A 16,945-nucleotide genomic window follows, 5' to 3' on the forward strand; every position below is an offset into this window, starting at 1 on the left:
TCAATTTTGCCCTTCGTAAGGCCATCGTTAGGGCATCTTGTTATCATCGGTGCCATCGGGCATTCGCCCCGATCAGAGTGAGGGTGAATGCACCGATGATAACACGAAGATGACACGATTTGACAAGATGCCCTCACGAGTGCCTTACAAAGTTGCCGCTCACGAAGTTGCTGCCGGAGCCTGAGAAACTCCACCGGCGGTCATACGATGGCTTAGATGCCCTCACAAATGGCCCGATGTTAATACGATGACAGCCGAATTTGAACATTTCCTTTATCGTGTGTCCATCGGGTGTCAATTTCGGGACAGTGTGACAGGGGCTTTAATGATAATGTGAGGTTTAACCTTTTGGACCTTAGTGTCCCTAATTGTGGCTACAACACAGTGATCACTCAGATCATTTGCAAATACTCCCACAGATGAATATTTATAGGGAACATTAGTTAAAATGAGATCAATTAGGGAGGATTTATTAGGGGACTTAATGTTAGGGCGAGTAGGACTGTCAACAATCTGAGTAACATTTAAAGAGATACAAAGGTTTTTAAAATCCTCTGACACTGCAGTTAACCAGTCCCAGTTAAAATCTCCAAGTAGCACTATTTCCTTGTAGTCTAGTTGTGATAAAAGATTTGCTAGGGAAGACAAGGAGTCCTTGACAGCTGAGGGGGGTCTGTAACAACTCACCACCATGACCTGTTGACCCTTTGCCACTTCTATATTTATGGCTACAAATTCAAATTCAAATTCTTTCTTTCTTAACATAAATGGCAACTCCACCACCTTTATTAGGCCGGTCGGTATTAAAACATTAAAACCATTTAAGGCAATGTCAGAGGCCAAAATAGATTTGTTTAGCCATGTTTCTGATAAAACAATGACGTCAGCGTCAGTTCGAGCTCGCCCAGATACGGACAAAATCTAGTTTACCTAACAGACTGCGCACATTCAAGTGGATGAAACCCAACCCAGATCTAGCTTTAAAATCAGCAGGAGTAGCGATCTGACTACTACTACTGGGCGGACCAGAGTTAGGTTGTACATTTCCAGACAGTAATAACAACAACAAAAACAGGCATCTTTTCCTCTTAAACGACACACATACATTGTCATCTAATTTAGAAACACCGGAAAAGTCTGCGAGTGTGATTAGAGTTTAAGAAGCAGTCCTGAAGAACCATCACCGCAGGAAAACAAAAAAGACAAACATATTTTGTCGAGCAGATTGTCTGTGACAAGGCAACCGGTAATTGTTTGAGCAACACATCCGAACCTTTGCAGGGGATGCCCACTGCGGGTGGCAGAACAGACCTGAATCCAGTAGACTTCTCAGAATGACTAGAGATCTTCTCATAGTCCAAAACAGTTAACAGGCACAGCAGAAAGAAATGCTAACTAATTTCTTGGTTTAAGACTCATTATAACTCATTATAAGCAACGTTAGTTTTAAGGAAACTGCCACGGCCAATCAAAAGCAGTGTAGGGGTGGATTCTTCCACCAGTCTCTCACTGCCACCATCTCCACCTAATGGTGTAGCGAGAAACTATATCTCACATTTGTACATTTATTTCCTCAGATTTGCTGCGTATGAATTGGACAGAAATGTGCAAACGGACAAGATGAGCTTCAGAAATGTATTGTGGCCAACTAACCGTTATGAAGATAAAAATGTTTTTGGAAAAGTAATTTAATGTATGAAAAGGATCCATAAATGCTTAAATATCACTTTACATTTTTTATGTAAACAGAGATATGCATATTTGCAAATGGCTTTGTATTTTTGTGGATATGGCGAAATAATTGTGGATTTTTATACACACTCATGGACTTTCCTCTGTAGGTAACACATATTAAAGTCCATTAAAACTTCCATACATTAACAGATATTAATAGATTTGAATAACAATACCTTTGTTGATCATGCATGAAACAGGATAAGGTTTATGAACAGAGACCACAGGGAACATCATTGCTTATATTTAAGGAAGCATTTCAGGTAAAACTGAGACAAGCCTGCCCCCTACTGAGCAACTTTTTTTCCAATAGATATTGAATTAGTTGCAATCTGTTAGATCTGAACGCCTTGTTTCTTGCCTTGTTTGAATTCTTAACTCAATTAGTTTAATGCAATTATTAAGGATTAGGATGATGGCCAAAACAATTAAAAAGCAATTATTTTCAAGACAATAACAGAAAACAAGCACTGCAACAATGCATTTGAAGGATGAGGCAGATTATATAATTCCTAATTCTTTTATGGTCGACATTTCCCATAAAAAGACTCAAACTAACTAGTATTGTCATAGTATGTCTTCCTTTTCTGTTGTTGAAAACAGAACACCGTTTTACTGACATCCTTCTTTGTTACTATGAAAATACACACCACACTTTATTTCCCCAACACACACTATCCTCACAATTACTCACGAGCACCAAATTAACACACTCCACCAAATGTCCTCCATGTTTATAAAAACTACTGTTGGGTGCGTAGTTTCCTGGTTTGCTTATTTTTAAAAGTGATAGGGATGAGTGATATATCCATTTTCACTCATGACATCCACATAATATTCCCAGGTATTTCTTACACTTGAATTGATTTTTCTATATTTATTTTTGCTGCAGTATTTTGGTATTTAATAGAACATTTAAAATATTTCAGAATATTTTATATTGTGTATTATTTGTGATATATGTATTTTCCACTGTGGATTTTGTATATTTATATTTGCTGTTTTTATTTTATTATGTTTATACTTTATTCCACTTTTTAAATATTCTGCCTGAACACACTGCTGCTGTAACAAAAATAATTTCCCAATTTGGGATCTATAAAGTATCTATCATCTATATATCAAGCCCTCAGACTGGTATAAGGACAGTTAAGCATGTCCCACAATGCTTCTGGGTTTATGGAGGGAGATCTTCCTCTATATCTCCTGTGCTAATCCACATATTAGACCACATATCCCAGCTCAGCTCCCCAAGTCATTAAGATTCTAATCACAAGCACTGTGCGATGACGCTGGTGATGGTTAGTGATGCTCCAACCCACGTTAACAGTGCTGGTTATGATGCAGTGGCCTCTTGGTCTTAACTGCACATGGCTCCACAACTGCTGCATGGATCGTGATGAAAGGTGATAAATCCTCCATATTCCCCTCAGAATAAGTCATAATCACTCTGCTGATCCTCTGACTTCATCTAGTGCCCAATCAGGTCAACATTTTAAGACCATATGTTTATTTTTGTTTGTTTCTTACCAAATACCTTTACTTTACTTAGCTACTTTGTGTTTGGAGGTAATTAGTAAATGTAACCATGACCATGATACTGTAAGTTTCAAAGGCTGAATATAAGAAGGGAACATTGTAACTATGACATCATCCATTGGTATTGAAGCCTTTCTTAGGCTCTAGATATTCTCGTTGTGTCAATATTCAAACCTGCTAAATATTAGCATGTTAAAGTTGTGAGCAGGTTAGCATGTTGATGTAAGCATTTATCTCAACGCCAGAATAGCTTAAGTACTGTTAAGGTCAATACAGTCACAAGACCAGAGCAATTATAAGACCTGTGCTGGGTTAGACCAACACTGGTATATTTAACAGAGCTCTGTTGCAGAGTTAAAAATAGCTGTTTAGTTATTCCAAGTTATTAAAAAATTAAATGCAATTTTTCAATATCAAGTTACTTGCTCATCCATCCATTACCCACCGCTTATCTGGAGTCGGGTCGCCGGGGAAGCACTCCCAGCTAGGAATGTTTGGTTCTAAAAACATTCTGAGAATGTTACCATTCATTGTTTGAGGAATGTTTTCAGCTGGAAGTTTTAGTTTGGTTCCCAGAATGTTCTTCTGAAAGGTAGGATAACGTTCTGTAAAAACATTCTTAAAATGTTTGGTTATAACCTTAAGATGTTTTGATAACATGTTAGAACATTAAGCCCTACTATTCTTAAAAAGTTTTCAGCTGGACTTTTTATTTTGGTTCCCAGAATGTTCTTCTGAAAGGTAGGATAACGTTCTCTAAAAACATTCTTAAAATGTTTTGTGATAACCTTCTTCAAAGGTTTTTGATAACATTGTTTGAACATTATGCCCTACTATTCTTAAAACGTTTTCAGCTGCAAGTGTTTTTGTTGTTCCCAGAATGTTCTTCTGAAAGGTAGGATAACGTTCTCTAAAAACATTCTTAAAATGCTTAGTACAGTACAGAGGTCGCGTTAACCGAATATTTTCCGTCTATGACGGATTTTTTTTAAATAATGACGGAAAAATCTGAAAGCAGTCCATCATTTTGACAGATTAGAACAAACTTGGAACGGCGCCAAAGTTTCCCCGCAGCGAGGCTCCGGTGTTAAGCATGCCTGCCAAAAAGGAAATGATACCGTTTCCAAACCCAACTTTGCCGTACAAATCATTGAAATGTCTGTGAGTTTTGGCTTTACGCTGTGCGCACTCCCGCGAGGTGCAGTGGGCATGCATAACACGGCACTAACAGTTCACAATCGTGCGCCCCGCCCCCCGTTGACGGTTCACGACTGTGCTCTCCCCCCCCCCACACCCCCGTTGACAGTTCATGACCGTGCTTTCTCCCCCCCCCCAGAGTGTAAAGGCCGACGGGTAATACTGAATTTTGATGGAAATGTTACGATCCTGTCCGTGAAAATGACGGGCAGTGAAAAAGTCTAGCGCACCTCTGGTACAGTAATAACCTTTTTTTAAATGTTTTTGATAACATTGTTAGAACATTATGCCCTACTATTCTTAAAACGTTTTCAGCTGTGAGTTAGATTTTTTTATGTTGCCAGAATATTATTATTTTAGAGTAGGATAACGTGCTTTACTTTTTTTTTTTTTTTTTAAACAAATATAATAATAAAAAGAAAGACATACACATACATACACAAGTGGACATGTGGTAAACATTGTAATTTAAACATTGCAAGTTACAGGGCCGGTAGACAAGCAGCCATATCACATCCAACCAATATAGAGGACAAGGTCAATTAGGAGGCACATTTATTTCCAGAAACTCCAAGAATTCCCCCCATATTTGATGGAACACTTCAGGCTTTCCCTTTATGGCAAATGTCAATTGTTCTAAGGCTAGAAAATGAGAGAGATTTTTTAACCAGTGATTGATCGAGGGGTTTTCTGGGTTTTTCCAAAAGACAGCTATTGTGTGTTTAGCTTGGAGAAGAGAAAAGACTACCAGTCTTTCCTTAGTGATATTAAGTCTGGGAGATAGAGGGAAAACCCCAAGAATACAGAGTTTTGGGCATTCTGGTAATGTGGCGGGATTATTTTGGATAATGTGCCCAGAACATCTTTCCAAAATGATTTAATATTTGGGCAGTCCCATAAGCAGTGGAACAATGTGCCCTTATCATTATCACACTTTATACATTGATCTGGAAAATTTGCATCAAAATGGTGTAGTAGGGATGGAGTTATATAGGAATTAGGTACGCATAATCCCTTTGTACTGTAGGAGTCTAAACCTTGTGTTAATAGTTTGAACCTGGGCTTTGTGGCATATCTGCCCCTATTCCTCAATTGTCACCTCTGCATTCAAATCAGTAGACCAAGCAAGTCTTTTATTCTCTGAGGACTCTCCTGATTCAGCTTTGCAAAGGTCATAGATCAAAGACACCTGTCCATGACCAGAGAGTGATGTACTATAATTGTTTCCAGCTTTGACAGAGGTGGACATAATAGTGAGTGATCTTGTGCCTTAGATATATAACTCCTTAGCTGCAGATACTTAAAGAAATGTGTTGAGGGAATATGATGTTTATTTCTTAGCATCTCAAAGGTCATCAATTTGTTGTCATCATATAGATCACTGATCTTATTGATGCCTCTGTTGGCCAACATTTTAAACCCTTAGTCATATGTTCCTGGTATAAATCTTCTATTACCCCATACAGGAGTAAAAGAGGATATCTGTGACTTTAAACCTAAGTGGCTTTGTACTTTGAACCAGACATCAATTGTGTTCCTGACAAAAGGGTTTTTATATTCTTTTTAAGCTGTTTTGGAGAGTCAGAGAACAAATACAAATTCAGTGGTAGTGGAGTTGTGTATAACGTTCAATTTCAACCCATGGTATGGGGGTTCCGTCCAAGAACCAACACAATTGCTGCTCTTATTTGGGCTGCCCAGTAATACCAGGACAGATTGGGTACCTGGAGTCCTCCTCTCTCATAAGGTAGATATAAAAGGGAGAGCTGTAACCTTGGTCTCTGATTGTTCCAGATACATTTGTAAAGATTTTCTTCATTTTGGGAAAAAATGAAGATGGTGGGTGCAATGGCAGGGATTGAAATAGATACAGAAATGTAGGTAGGACATTCATCTTGATAATATTGATGCGTCCGATTAGGGATAGAGGGAGTGATGTCCACCTGTTAATAGAATCTGTCACAGACGCTATTATGGGGTCATAGTTTGTTGGAACAAGGTCTTCTATTTCAGGTGTAATCTGTATTCCTAAATATTTAAAGCCTTCCAGGGAATTTTGGAAATCTGTTTGGAGAGGTGGATTAAGTCTTTCCGATTTTTTAAGTAGAAGAATGTTAGATTTCGAACTATTCACTTTATACCCTGAGAACGTACCAAAATCCTTTATCAGTTTATTGAGCACTGGCAATGACACTGACACATTTTTTATAAATAGAACGATATCATCAGCGTAAAGGGCCAGGCGATTTTCAATGCCCCCAACTGTTATTCCTGTGATATGAGAATGAGTTCTAACCGCGATAGCCAGGGGCTCAATTGCCAGTACAAATAGTAACAGCGATAGAGGGCACCCCTGACGTGTACCTCTCGATAGTGCAAATGGTGCAGACACTATGCTATTGGTTAATACTTCTGCATTTGGGGTGCTATACAAAATTTGTATCCACCTACAAAAACCCTCCCCGAACCCAAATCGGGATAATATTTCGAATAGATACGGCCATTCCACCCTGTCAAAAGCCTTTTCAGCATCCAGGGACAGAATGGCCGTATCTGGAGCCCCCCTTTCTGTATGTAAAATATTGATCAACCTCCTAATATTGTGGAAGGCCTGTCTGCCCTTGACAAAGCCATTCTGATCCAGGCCCACCAGTGTAGGCAGGTGATTTTCAAGTCTTAAAGCCAGTGCTTTAGCGATCAATTTTGTATCTGAATTAAGCAATGATATAGGCCTATAAGAGCCACATCTGGAGGGGTCTTTTCCTGGTTTTAGGATAACTGTTATTAATGCACCCTGTAAGGTTGGTGGAAGACAACCCTTTTCGAATATCTCCTCGACCATATTCAGGAGCGGTGGCAGCAGTTTGTTTTTAAAGGCGTTATAGATGTCTATGGGGATCCCATCAGGACCAGCTGCCTTTCCACCCTTCATGTTAGTCATGGCCTCAGACAATTCTAATAGTTGTATTGGTTTATCTAAATTAGCTTTTCGTTCCTCAGACAAACATGGAAAGTGTATCCCGTCCAAACAAACTGACTGAGTCTTTGGGTCGCCAGGGGGCTTTGACTTGTATAGGTGATTATAAAATGTTTTAAATGATTCATTAATTTCTTTAAGATCTGATGTAATATTTCCAGCATTGTTTTGAATTTCGTTTATCGCTCTTTCACCATGTAATGCCTTAATTCGCCAGGCTAGTAATTTGCCTGCTTTCTCCCCTTTCTAGTTGTTTTATTTCTTTTTCTAAATCAGACATTTGACGACGGAATTTGTTCGATTTAGAGCTTGTGTAGCTAATTATCTGACCTCTAATGTACGCCTTAAATGCCTCCCACCTGACAGAGGCAGAGGTCTGCGTAGTGTTTACTTGAAAGTACATATCTATGTGAGAATCCAGGAAGCTTACAAAACTTGGGTCATGCAGCCACTTTGTATCAAAACGCCATCTCGGTGGACCCTTAAATGGCTTTACTGCAATGTAGTCCAAGGTTAATGGGGCATGATCCGAGATTACTATGCTTCCGTAGGTACAATTTTTAATATTTGGCATTAGGCTTTTGGAGATTAAGAAATAATCAATGCGTGAGTAAGTATGGTACGTGGAAGAGTGGCATGACAATTCCTTCTTGTCAGGGTTTAGGACTCTCTATATGTCACATAGACTCATATCCGTCATGAACTGTGAGATCACCCTCCTCGTCTGTATGTGGGAGGCATCTATGCCTGAAGATCGGTCTACAAGAGGGTTGAGGGTGCAATTAAAATCGCCACCCATTATAATGTTACCTCTAAGTGAAGAGATATTTAGAAAAAGATTATTGTAAAAAAGTTGGTCGTCAATATTTGGCCCATAAACATTTATTAAATTAAGTTGTTCACCCAATAAGGTACCTTGTATTATTATATATCTACCCCCCCTGTCCGCATTGATGTCCGTCACTTGAAAAGGGACCGATTTATGAATGAGTATTGCCACTCCCCTTGAGTGTGACGAAAATGACGCAGTTATGACCTGTCCCTGCCATCGTCTTCTCAAACGCAAAATCTCAGTGGATGTTAGGTGGGTCTCTTGCAGGTATACTACCTTGGATTGCACAATTTTAATTCTAGTCATTACTTGTTTTATTTTAGATAATCCCCCTAGCCCTCTAACATTCCATGATGATATCTTAAAAAGGTTATCAAGTGTCATTAACCCATCTCTCCAAAATGATCAAAAGGGACCTCATTATAAATATTGAAACAGCAACTACTCGTCTACCAAACCACATTGTCACATCAAGGATCACATATAAACAAACATAAACATACAAAAACACACCATAAGAAAACATGAACCCTCCGTCTCCCCAAACGAGACGTGAAACACTCTCACCAACGGCCTTAACGAAACGCGCCGTCCTCCTCACCTCTTCCATGTAAGAGCTCCTAGGCTATTTAACCGATCCTTTAAGAGGAGCAGCTAAACCAATAACTAACCACTGCAAGAACCCCTCATCTTCGACCAATATATATTCGAGGGATGAAAGAGCAACAACAAATCCGAAATATTGCAAAAACATTAAGACAAATTAAACATCCATTCAGTATTTTTAACACACCCTAAACATGAAATGTGGTGTATTCAACACTGTTTTAAATCACGACCACAGATCGAGATAACGGAGATAAGCTCAAAAGTTAGTTGGGCGTTACAATGCATGAATGAGCTGTAATAAGCCTGAACAGAGATATGAATGCAGATGAACCTTCAAACGACGTAATGTGGATCGTATCATTTCCAAGTGAAAACTAGTGACCAATAGTATTAGCTTTTATCTTAATTCCAGCAGAGCATCATTATTCCGTCCGGAACAAACTAGGGGCATAGCGGAGTGTCAAACCTAGTGAAAGTACAGTGCGTTCTTCATCAGTAACGCCAGGATATATCCATAGGCTTGAAGCGTTGAAGTCGGTACAAAACATAGTTCAAGTTGTACAGTCAGTATCGAAAAAAAAAAAAAAAAAAAATGCTCCGCTGGATGATCCAAATGATGTAAACTCACCACATCTAGCCGTTGTCTGTATCCTTTCCATCTCGAAGAAATGACTCAACCTCTTCAGGAGTATTGAACACACGTCTTTTCCCGTTGTGCAGCGTGTACATCCTGGCAGGGAAAATAAGGCCGAATTGTATTCCCCGGGTACGGAGCTGTTGCTTCACTTCGCCATACTTCACACGCCGCTTCGTCACCTCCGCTGAGAAGTCGGGGAAAAACATGATATGGCGAGTCCCGTATATCACCTTTCCTTTGGCTCGTGCCGCCTGCATCACCCTGACTTTATCCCTAAAGTGTAAAAACTTTACGATGAGAGATCTCGGGGGAGGAGGGGAGTTGGGCTTCGGTCTGTCACCCGGGATTCTGTGAGCTCGCTCGATTACCAACGGTGTTGGGAAGTTTTCGGGGCCGAGTACTTCTGGTATCCATTTCTCCAAAAACGATTCCACGTCTCTACCTTCGGCGTTTTCCGGGAGACCAATAACACGTAGATTTGACCTCCTATCGCGATTCTCAAGATCGTCTACTTTCTCGGTGAGTGCTGTAATCACTTTCTCCATCCCGTTCACTGTGTTATGAAGCACCGTCACGTTATCCTCTGTCTCACCAATGCGATCCTCGGCCTGTGTTAATCTTCCCGAGTAGGAGCTGAGATCTGTTTTAATTTCCGAGATTGCAGCCAGAATCTCATCATTACGGGTGGTAACGTCTGCTCTTAGGGAGTGGATTGCTTCTAATATTTTGCCGTTAGATTCAGCTTGGGCTGAGCTAGCTATGAGGTTCGCGCTGGCTCCACCGGCATTGGCATTAGCCGTGTCCATCTTTAGCTTTAGCTTAGCTTGCCTGGTTGTTGGTGGAGTCCTTCGTGTTCTGGAACAATTCGGCTTCAGCTTTGGTATTTTTTGGGGCATATCAGATTGCCATTGCTTTATGTCTCAAACTGTGGGTTTTTATGATTATTTAACTGGTCAGTATTAGTAAAAGGATGGAATTGATCGGAGAGTCGGGGCTCGTCACCTGTTCAGCAGTCCGCCATTACAGGAAACCCCCCGTGCTTTACTTTTAAAACATTATGCAAATGTTCTGTGGTAACAATTTACTAAAAATATTTTTACATTACTAGAACATTAGGACATAATATTCCTGTAATTCTGGACTGATCACTGATGGTCTTCTCAATAGAACATTTTTGATAATGTCTTCTGGCCAATCAGAATCACGATAACGGCATGGTGTTGTTGCAGGAAGTCCCAACGGAGAATACTTTTGCGGTAGTAGCTACATCTCTATATACATCAATACAACATTACATGTTGATTTCTATCAACCCCACGGTTTGATGATTGATAGGTGTGGGCTGTCTTTCATTTTGACACACAGAACAATGGGGGCTATCCACCCTTATCCACAATGTAAAGTAATTCACACAGCCTCTTCTCTCTGTGAGGAGCAGCAGGTTCAGCTTTCAGAACAAAAGTAACAAAAAACAAAAATGGCATTCATTTTTTGGGTTTTCAGCATGTTAACTCTTTCACCTGTGGGGAGATTGCAGGATTGGCTCCAGGTCGCCCTTTTTATTTACTACAAGACAAATGTGCATTTTTATTTCATACAGTTCAATTTGGATTGAGACAGGGAAATAATCTAAACCTCACGCGTGGTGTTTCACTGTCAAGGGGAGCGTGTATGTAATTACATTGCAAATACTGACTTGAGCCCCATCACTGTATGGGTTAGCCCTACCATAGATTACCCAGCACAAATACTATGGCGCCGCAACTGCATATCTTACACGTGAAAGGTGATTCCACAGGTTTTTGTTTCCAGACTACGGTGATTAGAGCATCCGTAGGCTGCACAAAAGTCAGGCATAGTCAGGTACTTCTGTAAACACAAAGCCAGCAATTTCCTGTATCATAATGTATCTAAATGTAAGATGTTTTTAACAAGCCAAACCACTTGGAAGAAATCATGTGTAACTTAAAGTGGACCTATCATGCTATATTTGAAACATATATTGTAGTAGGGCCATACCTATATAAAGTACCAAACAGATCCAGCATTTTCGCCATGCCTCAGTTCGCTCTATTTGCTCTTTCCAGCCCTGTTTTTGCAGGGGGCTGATTCTGTGAGCTGCAACTGACCACGCCCCCCTGCAGGAGAGGGGAGTTGGCAGTTACTTTGGCATTAGGGCAGGGATATCTAGATACTTTCCAAGGTTTGACATAATGAATTGTGCTACTTTTAAAGCAAGCAACGATGTTTTCAAATCTGTAATCAAAAAGCTCCTCAAAAACACTATCGAAGCAGTTCCTGCCGTTGCTACGTTAGTTCAAACAGTAACAACGGACTATTTTTTAAATCAATAAAGTCATTTCCTAAATCCATAAAAGCATTTCAATCAATATTGGGAGTCATGTCGTTACTTTGTTGAGAATGTGGCCATGTAATAAGCGGGATAATGTGCAGCAACCCCGTCGCTGCACATTATCCCTTACATATGATTATATAGAGTCATTATTCATTTGTTTTAAAGCAGGAGGCGCAAACGCTTGCCTCGGGGAGGGAGAAAAAGAGCCACAGTGGAGAATAAACAGAAGGGCAATCATGGCAGCCATGCAAGGAAAGTCTTCTTTGCTGCTTTTGTGGCAGACTACAGCGCCACTTACAGGCCTGGTATATGTACTACAGCGTCTCCAGCGCTTTCGAGCAGCAATGGCCGGCCGTGGCCCAACCTCTCATTCCCCTGATAGGTGGAGAATTGACCAATAGCCGTAGCGCCACCGTCCTGACGTCAGGACAGTGTTCAAATCTGGATCAGTCTGTATCAGATCCATTGCAGCCCCTTTTTTAGAGATTTGGGTATAGAGGAAAATAGAGAGGCAGTGTTTCCCACAGATCTGAAATATACTTTCTGTTGGTCGCTTGTCAGCAGACCATTCACGCCATGGCAGAGCGAACAGGTACAGGCAGGGCCCTTAGTGATAGCCCTATAGTTTAAATATACCACCCACAAATAAACATATGGACATGGGTTACTATTTAAAAAATAGTAAAAAAAGTATGTATTTAGGAACCTATCCATGTGATTTTAAGTGGGGGTGGACCTCAAATCCTTTAGGGGGGTCCGGGGGCATGCTCCCCCGGTAAGATTTGTGTTTAAATGTTGGAGTTAAATGCATCAATCTGGTGCACTTTGAGGGGGAAATAAAGAGACTAGATCTATGTGAAACAGAACTGTATACATTCAATAATCATAAAATCATGGCCATAACCAATAACATACCATTTCCAATATGACAAAAACACTAAAACTTGTTTATTTATTTATCTTTGGTTCATTTATAGTTGTGAGTGTGTCTGTTCTCCTGAATCAGCCTCTCCTGTCTCCCTCCTCTCCCCCCTGCTCCTCTTTGAGGCAGCAGCAAAGACTAGTTTTAGCTCTCAACAAGTTTTAAAAGTGTATCTTACCTTTTTTCACCCAGTTACCTTTTTATTTATTTATTCATGCATATTTTACTAATCACATTACATTTCATTTAGCTGACGCTTTTATCCAAAGCGACTTATAATGACCGATTACAGGGACATTCTCCCTGGAGTAACTAAGGGCTAAGTGCCTTACTCAAGGGCACACTAGTGGTGGTGTTCCTCGCGGGATTTGAACTCACAGCCTTCCGATCTTCAGCCCACCTCGCTATCCATTAGACCAATCACTACCCTCTCAAATGCAAATATGTGTTCACATAAATGGTGACCAAACCGTTTGAGACCCACTGAGAACTTAGACTAAGTTAACTATCTAAACACTCAGAGAGTCCTTTACCTCACATGAGCTGAGGTTATCCCGAGGTTGAATGACACACAGAGACCAATCAAGGGCTTTGTTTTATGATCTGTATGACAGTGGCCATGTTGGCAGGCCACATCATGTAGACACTAGACAGCCAGTCACACTGTGTGAGGCAGGCCACTTAACAGGCCAGGCCATCGGGAATCCCCCTGGTCCTCCCGATGGCAAGTCCGGGACTGGGTACAGGAGGCGTAGAGCGAGGGATCATTGTCCACAAGTAAATTGATCACAGATGACGTCATGATCGCGGACTAAAACAAATAAAAAAAGAGGTCGAGAAATATACTTGGGCGGCCGTTGTGTTTTCTGACACTTGGTGAGTTCCTGGAACACCGGGGACACATATTCATGTATAAAAGACGTACAAAGTGCATTTGCATGATAGGTCCCCTTTAAGTTATGTTGAAAAGAAAGAGCAGTTCTGCCTCTCCCACTGGTGTAAAGTTGCTGGGTCAACTTTGTAATACTAGGTCTCACTCACAGCCTCTTGTTATTAGCCAGCTAATAAATACAACCACATTAGGGCCGCACGATATTGAAAAAAACTGACATTGCGATATTTCTTTTCGATATATATTGCGTTTTTTGTAACTATATTTAACCGGATGAAGGATTTGAGTCACGGACGTCTGGATCTTATCTGGTAGACTCATCATACCTTAAGTCATGATCTAACATGTCATGATAATGCATGTTGCTTACCCTCAAATAAGGGGGTTCATCTGTGAATGAAGAAGAGAAGTGTCACGATCACAGGTACAGATCAGAACCCAATAGCACGACTCAGATACAACCAGTGTATAGCAATGTTCAGTTTATTCAGGTCAGGGACAGGCAGGGTCAAAACCAGGAAATCCGTCAGACAGGCAACCAAAACCAGACAGAGAGCAGGCAGGAACTCGAGATCCGTAAACAGGCAGGCAGGGATCAAAAACCGGGCAGGACAAAATCTAGGCTAGAGCACAACACTCACTGGAGAGCTTGGCGGAAACGACAATCTGGCAAAGGAAAAGTGATAGTGAGGTGATATAAATACTGTGGAGTGATGAGGGAATGAGTAACAGGTGAGGGGAAGAGCTGGGGAGACCAGGTGAGGGAAGTGAGCTGATTACAAGGGCCTGGAAGAAGGCGGGATCTGAAATGACAGGAGAGTTTAGATGAGCCACCAAACAAACAATAATAGAAGTGTCTAAATTGTGACAGAACCCCCCCCCTCTATGGACGGCTCCTGACATCCCACGTGGTTGATCGGGATGAGCCTGGTGAAAGTCAGTAATGAGAGATGGGTCAAAGATACTGCGAGCGGGCACCCATGAACGCTCTTCAGGGCCATAACCCTCCCAGTGTACCAGGTACTGCAACCCTCTACCACGTCGCCGGGACTTGATTGAGGCGACGGACAGTGTAAACAGTCTCCCCGTCGATAGTCCGGGGTGGTGGTGGGGTGTAGAGGGGGGCTGAAGAGGGCTCACATTAACTGGTTTGATCTTGGACACGTGGAAGGTAGGATGAATCCTCATAGAAGGGGGCAGACGCAGGCGGACAGCTGCAGGATTGATGACCCTACCTATGGGAAATGGGCCTACAAACGGGGAGACAACTTCTTTGACTCAACACTGAGAGGGAGATCCCGTGTGGAGAGCCAGACACGTTGCCCTGGGGAGTACTGTGGAGCTGGCTTGCGACAGCGATTAGCGGTCCGTTGATAACGGTCGGGAAGAGCGCAGGAGCGCGGAGAGGGCCTTTAACCACATGCGTCGACATCGGCTTACAAAACGCCTGTGCAGATGGGACGCTGGCCTCACGTTCCTGTGCCGGGAAAAGGGGTGGCTGGTATCCGCGGGAGCATTGGAAATGGAGAAAGACAGTAGCAGAACTAGGAAGGGTGTTGTGGGCATACTCAACCCATAGAAGCTGCCTCGACCAGGAGGAGGGAATGGAGGAGGCTAGACAGCGTAAGGCAGTCTCCATCTCCTGGTTCATTCGCTCTGCTTGACCATTGGACTGGGGATGAAATCCGGACGAGGAGACTGACACTGGCTCCCAGCAGCCTGCAAAACTCGGACCAAAAACGAGAAGTAAATTGTGGTCCCCGATCAGACACAACGTCACTGGGGAGACCATGCAGCCTGAACACATGTTGTAGCATGATTTCAGCCGTTTCCTTGGCAGTAGGTAATTTGGTTAATGGAATAAGCAGGGCAGACTTGGAAAACCGGTCTATGACTGTGAGTATGACTGTGTTACCGTCTGAGGGTGGTAGTCTAGTGACAAAATCCAAGGAGATGTGGGACCAGGGACGATGAGGGATAGGCAAGGGATGAAGAATGTATATATTAAGCTTATCACTATGTAATTTAATGCCTTGTGTTTAATAGAACATAACATATTCTTAGTAAATATCTATGTCTGAATACTTAATTGTTTTGTTAAATAGTTTTTCTTGTTGTGGGACTGCACTTTGCACAAATTCGGTAGAATGCCCCATATATATAGATATATACGGACACCTTGTATTGTTGTTACTATCAGTACAGCCGCAGCGCCACTTTCCGAACAGGAAATGCACGCAAATACAAAATAAAATCGTACTGACACTTATATATAGATATATATTTATTTATATATATAAATACGACATCTTGTATTTTAGTTACACCCGCTAGACCAGTGGTTCCCAAAGTAAAAATCTCAAGGCACACCTATTGTGCAAAATAGCCCTTATAACACGTGTTATCACTCATATCATGTAAAATATCTGTATTATGTGCATAATTATTTACTAATGCCAAATAAAATGTGACAAAGACAACTATATTACTCATGAAATATTTATTAACGAAATATTTCAGAAATTAATTTGAAACGTTATCAAATTAGGCTTCATCAAAGCAGCAACACACTCATTTAAACCAGACAGGTTACAACATTAAACATGAGACAAAGGAAATTCAGCACAGAGAACTGTCAATGCAAGGAAGCTGCATTGTCCATGGTCCTGAACTACAAATTATAAATGTAACATTTCAGCAGAGATGGGGTCGTTACTAAAAAAAAAGTAATATATTACATATTACTTTTAAAAAAAAGTAATATATTACACTACTTCGTTACTCTCTACATAAAGTAACTCGTTACTTTACTCGTTACTTTACTCGCAGGGCCGGCCCGCCCCTCCCTGCAGGCAGATCATGCAGACTGCTAAAGTTTCAAATGTTCTCTTTAGTTCAGTTTCCATTGTCGCATAAGACTGATCCAGATCCTGAATGTTTTCCTATCTGACCATGGCTGTTCTCTGTCTCCTACTATCTGTATATTTTGCGCAGTCTATCTCTGCTCACGCTATTGCGTCGGCGTGTTCTCCTGCGTGTTGGCCATGTGTTGCACTGGAACCAGACACCGCAAAGACTTCAGCCGAGCACGTACAATAACTCTCCTTACCAGCAGGCGGCGGGAGTGTGTATTCGTCATTCAAAACAGGCAACAACCGGAAGACAGAGAAGAAGAACAGACTGTGATATAAACAAACAACAAATGGCGTGTGCGGTAGCTCCACCTTAGCATGTGTTCTTTGCAGCTGCT

The sequence above is a fragment of the Pseudochaenichthys georgianus genome, chromosome 9, assembly GCF_902827115.2.
Source record: "Pseudochaenichthys georgianus chromosome 9, fPseGeo1.2, whole genome shotgun sequence".
Lineage (NCBI taxonomy): Eukaryota > Metazoa > Chordata > Actinopteri > Perciformes > Channichthyidae > Pseudochaenichthys > Pseudochaenichthys georgianus.